This window comes from Diospyros lotus, chromosome 6, assembly GCF_014633365.1.
Source record: "Diospyros lotus cultivar Yz01 chromosome 6, ASM1463336v1, whole genome shotgun sequence".
Taxonomy (NCBI): domain Eukaryota; kingdom Viridiplantae; phylum Streptophyta; class Magnoliopsida; order Ericales; family Ebenaceae; genus Diospyros; species Diospyros lotus.
Window position 1 is genome coordinate 20,396,357 of NC_068343.1, and position 9,596 is coordinate 20,405,952.

Sequence of the window (9,596 nt, forward strand, 5' to 3'; positions counted from 1 at the left end):
CAGTGGAAGCAGCGCCCAAATTTTGGGAAACCCCCATCATTCGATTTGTGCAGCACGGGACGCTCCCCACTGACGCCGAAGAAGCCAAGAGACTTAGAAGAACAGCTTGTTACTTCGCACTACTTAAGAACCAGCTGTACCGAAAGGGCTACTTCGTGCCACTTCTCAAATGTGTTAATCTCGACCGGTCTATTTGTATCATGACTGAGATACATGAAGGAGTATGTGGAGGCCACCTTGGCGGACGGTCCCTGGCAGCGTGAGAGCCCGATACTATTAGTCAACAATACAGAACGACTGTTTGGCCTATGTGAAACGTTGTGACAAGTGTCAAAAGTTTGCAAACACGCATCATTCCCCCCCCTGGAAGAGCTCCACAACCTCAGTAGCCCTTGGTCGTTTTATAAATAGGGGATAGACATCATCGGACCCTTTCCAACTACTGCAGGATAACTTAAATTTATGGTAGTGGCCATCGACTACTTCACAAAACGAATCGAGGCTGAGCCCCTGGCTACAATCACCGCTGAAAGAATCCGAAAATTCATCTGGAAGAATATTATTTGTCGATATGGTCTCCCTAGAGTACTAAGCTCGGACAACGACACTCAATTCACCAACGACAGACTCCAAGACTTCTACTAAGAACTCGGTATTCACCAAGTCTTTACCTCGGTCGAGCACCCCCAAACCAATGGCCAAGTTGAGGCCACCAACAAGGTCATACTTGCAAGACTAAAGAAACGACTTGACGGCGTGAAAGGAGCCTGGCCAGACAAGCTCCCTGTAGTCTTGTGGTCATACCACACTACCGCTCAAATCTTGTCCAAGGAAACCCTTTTTCGTCTCACTTACGAGTCAAAAGCCATGATACCTGTCGAGATTGAGGAACCTAGCCCCAGGTTACAGTACTTTCGAGAAAACACCAACAGTGAAGAACAGTGGGTCGACCTCAACCTCATCTAGGAAATCTGAGACCAGGCCCAAATTCATGAACAGGCTGCCAAGCAAAAAGCAGCTCAGAAATGCAGCAAATGAGTTCGACTTAGACGATTTCAAGAGGGAGACTTAGTCCTAAGGAAGATTGAAGGTCGAAGAAAACAACCCTTACAAGGGAAACTCAGTGCCAACTGAGAGGGCCCTTACCGAGTCACTAGTAACCTCGGCGTAGGGGCTTACCACTTAGCCGAGCTCTCAGGAAGGCCTTTGACCAGGTCATGGAACGCAGTCAGCCTGCGAAAATACTACAATTGAACAGTTATCCTCTTGTAAATCATTCAAAAATATATACTCATTTGTCACCTGTCAAAATCTTCATATGGGCCCAGACCCAAAGTTTCTTTTCTTATCGCAGGCCTCGAGTTACCTCGGTCTGTTACCTTTGGCCTCGAGTTATCTCGGCCTATCTACAACAAAGCTTTGTATCAAACAAGCCCTGACGGACCTCGAGCTACCTCGGTCTGCTACCTTTGGCCTCGAGTTATCTCAATCTATCTATAATAAAACTTTGTATCAAACAAGCCTCGGCGGACCTCGAGTTACCTCGGTCTGCTGCCTTTGGCCTCGAGTTATCTCGACCTATCTACAACAAAGCTTTGTATCAAAAAAGCCCCAGCGGATCTCGAGTTACCTTAGTCTGCTGCCTTTGGCCTTGAGTTACCTCGGCCTATCAACAACAAAGTTTTGTATCAAACAAGTCTCGGTCTGCTATCTTTGGCCTCGAGTTACCTCGGCTTATCAACAACAAAGCTTTGTATCAAACAAGTCTCGGTCTGCTATCTTTGGCCTCGAGTTACCTCGGCCTATCTATAACAAAGATTTGTATCAAACAAACCTTGGCTTGCTATCTTCGGCCTCGAGTTACCTCAGCTTATCTGCAACAAAGCTTTATATAAAAAAAGCCCTAGCGGATCCCAGATCATCTCGATCTATTTCGCAAAGTCACCTCGGCGCTTCCCTCTTTGTCACTTAAAGCAGCATGAAGCTTATTCGGGAAAAAATAAATCGAAAGCTTTGTTGGTCCCGCTAAAGCCCACCACGGCATAGGCGGACACGATAATCCTAAAATCGTTTGATACTCACAGCGATTGAGCAACCAAACGTTGCAGCAAACAAAGTGAAGGAAAAGTACAAGGTACCCATATTCGGGAAAAGTTTCATTTCATTACTCCATTTCATTACAACGTATGCCCACAATACAAAACTTTTATACAAAGCTTTCGATGGTTCACTCACAAAAAAAAAAAAAAAAAACAACTGAGCCAGTTCAATATTCTATCTTAGCCAAATCCTAGCACAACAAGACTTACGCAACTAATCAAGCTTTGACACATCAAGGCCGACTCTGTTGTCAAATACCGTCCTCTGTAAAGCCCTTAGCAGCTTCCCAGCGAGGATCACCAAAAAATCGACGACAACATCATGGCTGACCCTAACCAGACATCGATTGGAGCCCCATTCGCGGGCCACATCTTAGTGATGTGGGTCCACGCAAGCGAAGGCACGCGCAAGGACCTCAAAGTGAGGTCCAATAAATGCGACAACACCAGTATGGCGATCATGAGCCCGAGAGAGCCTAAAATCCCAAGGATGGCATAAAAGTAAAGGCGACAGAGGGCGAACTTCACAAGGCTAAGAAATAAGTTCGCTCTTGTACCGTGACCACCACGAGCTACCAACCCATATACCGCGAACACCCCGAGCCACAAGTCACGGCTAACTCCAGCCATCAGCGCATCACCTGAATCGACCACGTTGTTGCTAGAAATAATACCGTATGCCAGCAAAGTCTTGACTTGACTTGACATCACTAACCATTCGGCCTCAAGATATCTAGTGAAAAAAGGACGCAAAAACATTGAGTAGAGGGCATGTAGGAAGCAAAGTGAACGACCCCCTTTTATAGGCATCATAAGGAATACCGAGCGTCATCCACCCTACCTATGATAACACCGCTCATTAATGCCCTGCATTCATTGGCAGGTGAGCTGCCATCAAAATAGAGCCACGAGCCCAAGTAGTTAATACCCCGCCCTAGGAAACCTGCACACCTCCTAGGGAAGTGCCCTTAGAAAGCGACGTGTTCTGCACCACCATGCGATTATTTCGCCTATTTAGGCCACACCCCCGATCCTGTGTCATACACATTCTCGCAACACGACGCCCGGACTGCCACAATCTGGGCATCCCGACACCGATCCGCTTCGACGCCCTAATCCCAGACCTATAACGACAACAAGGAAAAGCAAGACGAAAGAGGCAAAGGGCAAGCCGAGCCATATGCAGAAATATCTCTTTTATTCAAATAACGCCAGGATTACAATGTCAACCAGTCCCATACTGAAAAAATAAAAAGAAATAAGACTCGCCCTAAGGACCAATGGCAAGTTGATCCAGCCGAGGTGAATCAAGAACCCCACTCTACTGCTTGATATCTCCTTCTACTCGTTCAGCCTCAACCGCCTCCTGAGTCCCCTCCAAAGCTTCATTTCCGAGGGCTGGATTCGATGAGCCCAGATCCACAAGTCGGTCACCAACGACCTCCTTAGAGGGGTCACACCCAGTAAAATCCACCCTCGAGCAGAGTAGTGAGGCTTGTGCCAATGCCGCGTCAAAACCACCCAGATACTACAGAAGAGCCTCCATCCAACTCCTTAATCCTCTCGTCCCGCTCAACCAACCCCTACCGAACATCGTCTCTCTGACCAAACACTCCCAGATATCCAGACGACACCCTCCCGACCTCCTCATCGGCCGAAGCAGCTTGCTCATAAAGGCTGTCAGCATCCATCTTAGCCTTAGCCTTTCTTATTTTCGACTCCATAAATAAAAGGTAAGTGGCACTGGCAGCGCGTAGTTGCAACATCTCCACCAATCGATACAACCCCTTCTCCCGAAGAGAAGCGAGCCTCTTCCGATCGGCCTCCATGAGGAGCTGGTCCTAAACAAATCACCCCGGTCGAAAAGCATGACTCCGGGGATCCTGCTCGGCGTCATCACAACCCCACAAGCTTGGTCGCGAAGCACGCACCAATCGGGGAGGTGCCAACTCGCTATCCGCCCGATCTAAGCCCGATGAGATTGCGGCATCAATTAATGGATTTGAACCCGAGGGGCTCGCAGCATCGATAGTCGGCCCAGGACTCGAAGAGCTTGGTGCCTCAACAGCTTGGTCCGACTCATTAGGAGCTTGACTAGAAGACCCTAGTTCGACAGCTACCTGGCGTCTCTTCCGCTGGAGGGGCACCTCCTCAACCTCCGGTGGGGAGGGAGTGCTGACGGCAACTGTGGCAATCGGTCGGGCACGAACGGGGCTCCTCAGCTTCGCAGCAATGACAAGCATTCTGGACGACATCCCAATGCCTTTTTCCATTGTGCGCCTCACCACTTCTTCAGCCGTCAAACCCGCCACCTTTTCCCTTGAAACATAAGATCCCGATAAAAGCTGCCATTGAAATAGAGCAAAACCCAAATGCGCAATGACAACATACCCATATACTTGGCAAAGGGCTGAGGGTCATCTCCTAGTTCCACGAGCTTTGCAGATTCCAGCTGGGGAGAACGAGTGAAGGTGCTCGCCAAAGCTTGATCCTCCGGGTCAAGACTCCCATACTCCACCTCTAAAAGGGGATTCGGTTCCGATTGCTAGAATATGGGTATTTCTCCTTGCCTTCCTCGTCAAGGAAAAACTGAGCTCTTCCTCGCTCGAGCCCACCTTGAAGAAACCATCCTTGAAATGCTTGAAGGATGTGGTAAAGGCCTTTAAAACTGATTTCCCCATATGACTGGTCAGAGAAATCCAACCACCCTGATAAGTCACTTTCCAGTGATAGTAGTGGAAGAAGACCGCCTTATTAGGTGTGCGGCCAAGGAACTCGGCCAGTACCTCAACGTCGCGAATGAAGCCCCGACTGTTCGAATGCAGTTGCGTCGAGGCGACGCTCATTGCCTCCAGTACTAAACTTTGGAACTCAATTAGAGGAAGCTACAACCGCAGCCTCGTGAATAGCACCTCGTACATATACAGGAACCCGGACTCCGAGGCTGAATGACAGACACGTTCGTCTCGGCCACAAGAAAGGCAAATGAACTTTTTTTCCCTTCCTCCGTCCTTCTTCCCTCCCTCTCTGCTCCGAGAGGTGACCTTTCCTCTCACCGCAGCCAAAGACGAATCCGTAGAGAGCTTTGACTCGATCCAAGCAACCTTTTCAAGTACCCAGTCGTATGGGCGAGCGGAGATTAAAGTAGAGATAACCATCTGCGAAGTTGACTAACCAACTAGGCAGAGCAATCGAAAGTTGAAACAAGAATCCCAAGACAAAGGACGGGTTCGTGAATGAAGGTAGGGGACGTGCATGCACGGGGCAACGCATACAAATAGTCATCATAGGAGGCACCAAACAGGCAATAAGCGGCCAAAGAAACCCCGCCACGTGCCCCGTAATGAGCATTCTGACGAACCTGCCCCGCCTAGGATGGCGGGCCCTTTCGTGCCTTTAGAGGGCACCTTACACCTTCGAACAGGCACCTCGATTCTCGAAGCTCATGGAGCCTCGCACAATCAAACAAAGCCGTTAAAACAAAAAGCCCAAAGACCAAGCGTCAAACCCCTTGAAGGAGCGACAGCCCGACCCCATCCCACGAACCAAAACCATGGTCACAATAAGATAACCAGGACATCAAAGCCACAAGGACCGGGCAAGACACACACGAAGAGAAAGACAGAAGCAAGTCATCCCGATAGGGAAAGAAGCGCAATTTGTTATTAACCAAGAAGCACTCAACAAGTCACAAGGCAAGCATCCAAAATCTATGCTACCATACAAAATTACGGCTCGACTCGACCTCTCTCAAGAGGGCCAAAACCTGAAAGTTCCAGCTTCGGGAAAGTAGCTCGGACGTCGAACAGGGCCGCTTCATACCCGTCCCTTCTCGACCCCCTCGCTTCCATCCTCGCCTTCATCATCTTGAACTGAGCAACAGCCACCTCGGCCCTCGTTCTCGCCTCCGTCACTATCACCTTAGATTTGGCTAATGCCACCACTTCCTCCCGCTTCTTCAACTTCTCAATATTCTCGATACCCATCTATGAAAGAATTGGGGAGTTTATACAAGGCGCTAGAGGAGTAGATTCCCCTGTTGAGGTGGGACCTACATCTTTCCACGATTGTAACAACTTGCCTTTACCCCTAACCTCCTGCACATGGAAACCCATGGCTAGTAACTAACTATAACAACAATTATAGCAGTAAAAAATTTAAAAATACTATAATCTATGGTCCCTCTTGTGGCACTTAATGAACAAGGATTATATTCTATTTGAGCATGTACGTTAGCCCTATTGAGTGTACTAGTACTTGATTGCATGACTTTTCTATATATCTAATTCCAACGACACTGTATTTTCTGACTTAGATACAGTTGAAAGAAACTTAGGTACTACTTGATTTTCCAAGAATACATGAGTCTTGTTAATCTAAATGGTCAGGGCCACCTTGGCATTGGGGTCAACTATAGTCATGGACCCCTATTTTTGGGTCGTGACAAAAAATGGAGCAACACATGATGAACTTGGCAAAAGGCTAGCTTTAATGACCGTGAGACAAGATGATGGTAGAAAAAATGGGCTTGCAGAGAGACGTTTGTAAAGGTGTCCATGGTTGGATTTGAAGGAAATCAACAATGGAGAGCAATGGAGCAAGGATGAGCGTGGCAAAGAGTTGTAGAGCAGTGGTGGATCATCTCTCAGCCATGGCAATACGTGATGTGGATCTACCTCTCCCCCGGTGATTGATTTTGAGGCGCCAAGCGATGAAAAATCATGGTGGTAAATCATAAGTGCTCTTTTACAATATTGACAAGGAGCAATGGCAGACGGTTGCAACGGAGATGGACGAGGTAACAATGGAGAAAGTTCGCGTGAATCTTGCGATGGGCTGAACACAACAGTGGGTGAGACGGTGGAGCAACAACAGGCAACAAAATTGAGTAATGACATAGGGAGGTGACTATTGGTTCTTGTCAGTAGTGACTAATCGAGCAGAGAGAGAGTTTATCCTCTCCTGATAGCGTAGCAGCTACGAAAAAGAGAGAAAATAACAAACAAAAAAATGGAGAAACTTGGTGATGGGGCAAAAAACTATCTGGTGGAGATGGCAACGAAAACAGTCAGTCTCCTGTTTGAGTAAACACGAGACTCAACATAATTAATCTTGCTCTGATATCATGTTTGAATTGGAGAAAACAACAGATAAATTGTATTCAATATCTTAAATGTACTACACGAATTAATGAAGAAATTAAGTAAAGAAGCACAAATCGAAGCAAACCAAGGAGCAAAATGGGGGGAGCAAATGATGGAATAATCTAAACATATCTCTAATGATGCATTTACCCAGAGCAATAAAATTGAAACTGCAAAAGAGTTGGCAATGTCACCATCCCAATTGGCAGTAGGTTGAATTCAAAAGGCGGGACTGATGAAGCTGAAAAGTTTAATTCTCATCGCTACTTCAGTCAAGTGCATCTAGTCTATGTACCATCCAGCAATGTGCTTTCTGCTTATTTGGTATGTGGGAGATGCATACTTAGCCAAGCATTTACACAAACAATTGGGAGACCGAAAAAGCGACTTCGAAAAAACCAATCAAACCACGAAGATTAAACTGCATAAATTTGAATGAAACACCACTACCTCATGGCATTGTATCCACTTATCGCTCTTAAAACAGAAGGAAGGAGTGATTCGTACATCTGATAAACTAATTTGTTCGGTGATCTCCGCGTGCGTTGGCGATCGATTTCCTGTGGTGTGCGGTGGTGGAGACACAGGCGATTCTCCAAATGGGTTTCTTCCACTTAAGTCCTTGACGAAGCCATAGCTGGGAGGAACTGGAAGGAGAAAAGAAGAGAAGAGGTGCAGAAAGTGTACGGATTCCGGTAGACGTAAAAGGTTAGAGAATAAACAGAGCCCCCCCAAAAAATTGGGGTTTGAACCCGACGTGAATCGAACACGCAACCTTCTGATCTGGAGTCAGACGCGCTACCATTGCGCCACGGATCCACGATGGAACTTAGCGCGTACTCTTAATTAATATTCAAATACACAAAAGCCTAATCAGTTTGTGTTTTCATATATATAATAAATATATGTACATCATTTTTTTTTTCCTCATGCAAAATAATGGGGAGAAAATATTTCTTTGGAGCTCCTGTCCATTGCCATGACATTCATTCAATTTCATTTGATTTTGAATTTTTATTATATATAGTTAATTAATATGCATTACTAATTTAGTAAAAGACCACTAGACCTCTTGAATTGATTGAGCCATTAATTGATCGAAAACTAGAAGATAACTATTGACTAAATCTATCACTAATTAGTCGGGATACACATACCACCAAACAATCAGAAAATAAATAAAAACAAATAGATAACAACACTTATCACAACTAAACAAAGAAATACATACCATCAAAAATAACCTCATAACACAAAAAGTCTAGGATACATATTTGAAAGAGGACTAGGACGGCATCAATAAAGTAAAGCTTGACTCTATAAAAATTTGAGAAAAGATAACGTAGATAATTAAGTCTAAACTGCACACTGAATTAGATCTGATAGTTAGGATACATAATACTTTTAATCATAAAAACAATAATTATTACATTTTTGCTAGAAAAAAGTAAACCATCACTTATAAAACCAAATGTGACGAGAAAAATACCCTCGGTCTCATAATTACCCCAATACCCCTGCAAATCAGCCAATGATAGCAAAAACATGTGTTCAAGATAATTACCCCAATACCCCACCAAACAATTTAGGTAGTTTTTGTTAAAATGAGTAAAATAAGATTTTATTAAGATAACTTATTTATAAAGTTCAAGATAAGTTATTCGAATGGAAGGAAATGATAAATTTATTTTAAAAGTTCAAGATAAGAAATCATGTAATTTTTTTTAAGAAAATTTAACAAATACAATGAAAAATATTTGTATTCGAATGCATTTCATATATTATATTTTTTAGTCTATATTTTAGTTAACAAATGTTACTTTAGTAGTAAATTCTAACCAATTAGTGATAGATTTAATCAATAATTACCCTCTACTTCTCAATCAACTAATGACTCAAATTCAAGAGAACTAGTGGTCTCCTCCTTAATTAGTAATGCATATTAATTATATACATATATATTAACTGTGAGCGTCTATAATAAAAACATGGAAAGTTATAATCTATAATAAAAATTCAAAATCGAAGAAGGATCCAGTGAAATTGAATGTCATGCCAATGGACGGAAGAACTCCAAATAATTTTTTTCTCCCCATTACTTTGTATGAGAATATATATATATATGAAATCGATGGAAACGTTGAAAAAAGACTTTATAGGGAAATAATTAGGCTTTTTTGTATTTGAATATTAATTAAAAGTTACACCATAAGAAGAAAGGTGGATCCGTGGCGCAATGGTAGCGCGTCTGACTCCAGATCAGAAGGTTGCGTGTTCGATTCACGTCGGGTTCAAACCCCAAAGTTTTCCCTCTTAATTTTTTTATTTAATTTTTTGGGCTCTGTTTATTCTT

General features: G+C 44.3%; 2 non-coding genes across 2 annotated transcripts; one reads left to right on the forward strand and one right to left on the reverse strand.

The window, feature by feature from the left end:
- Window positions 1-7,990: 7,990 nt before the first annotated feature.
- TRNAW-CCA (transfer RNA tryptophan (anticodon CCA)) lies at window positions 7,991-8,062 on the reverse strand. The gene has a single exon. It is a non-coding gene; the product is annotated as a tRNA-Trp (tRNA).
- Window positions 8,063-9,465: 1,403 nt separating this feature from the next.
- Window positions 9,466-9,537, forward strand: TRNAW-CCA (transfer RNA tryptophan (anticodon CCA)). Its single transcript has one exon. It is a non-coding gene; the product is annotated as a tRNA-Trp (tRNA).
- The last annotated feature ends 59 nt before the right edge of the window (window positions 9,538-9,596 follow it).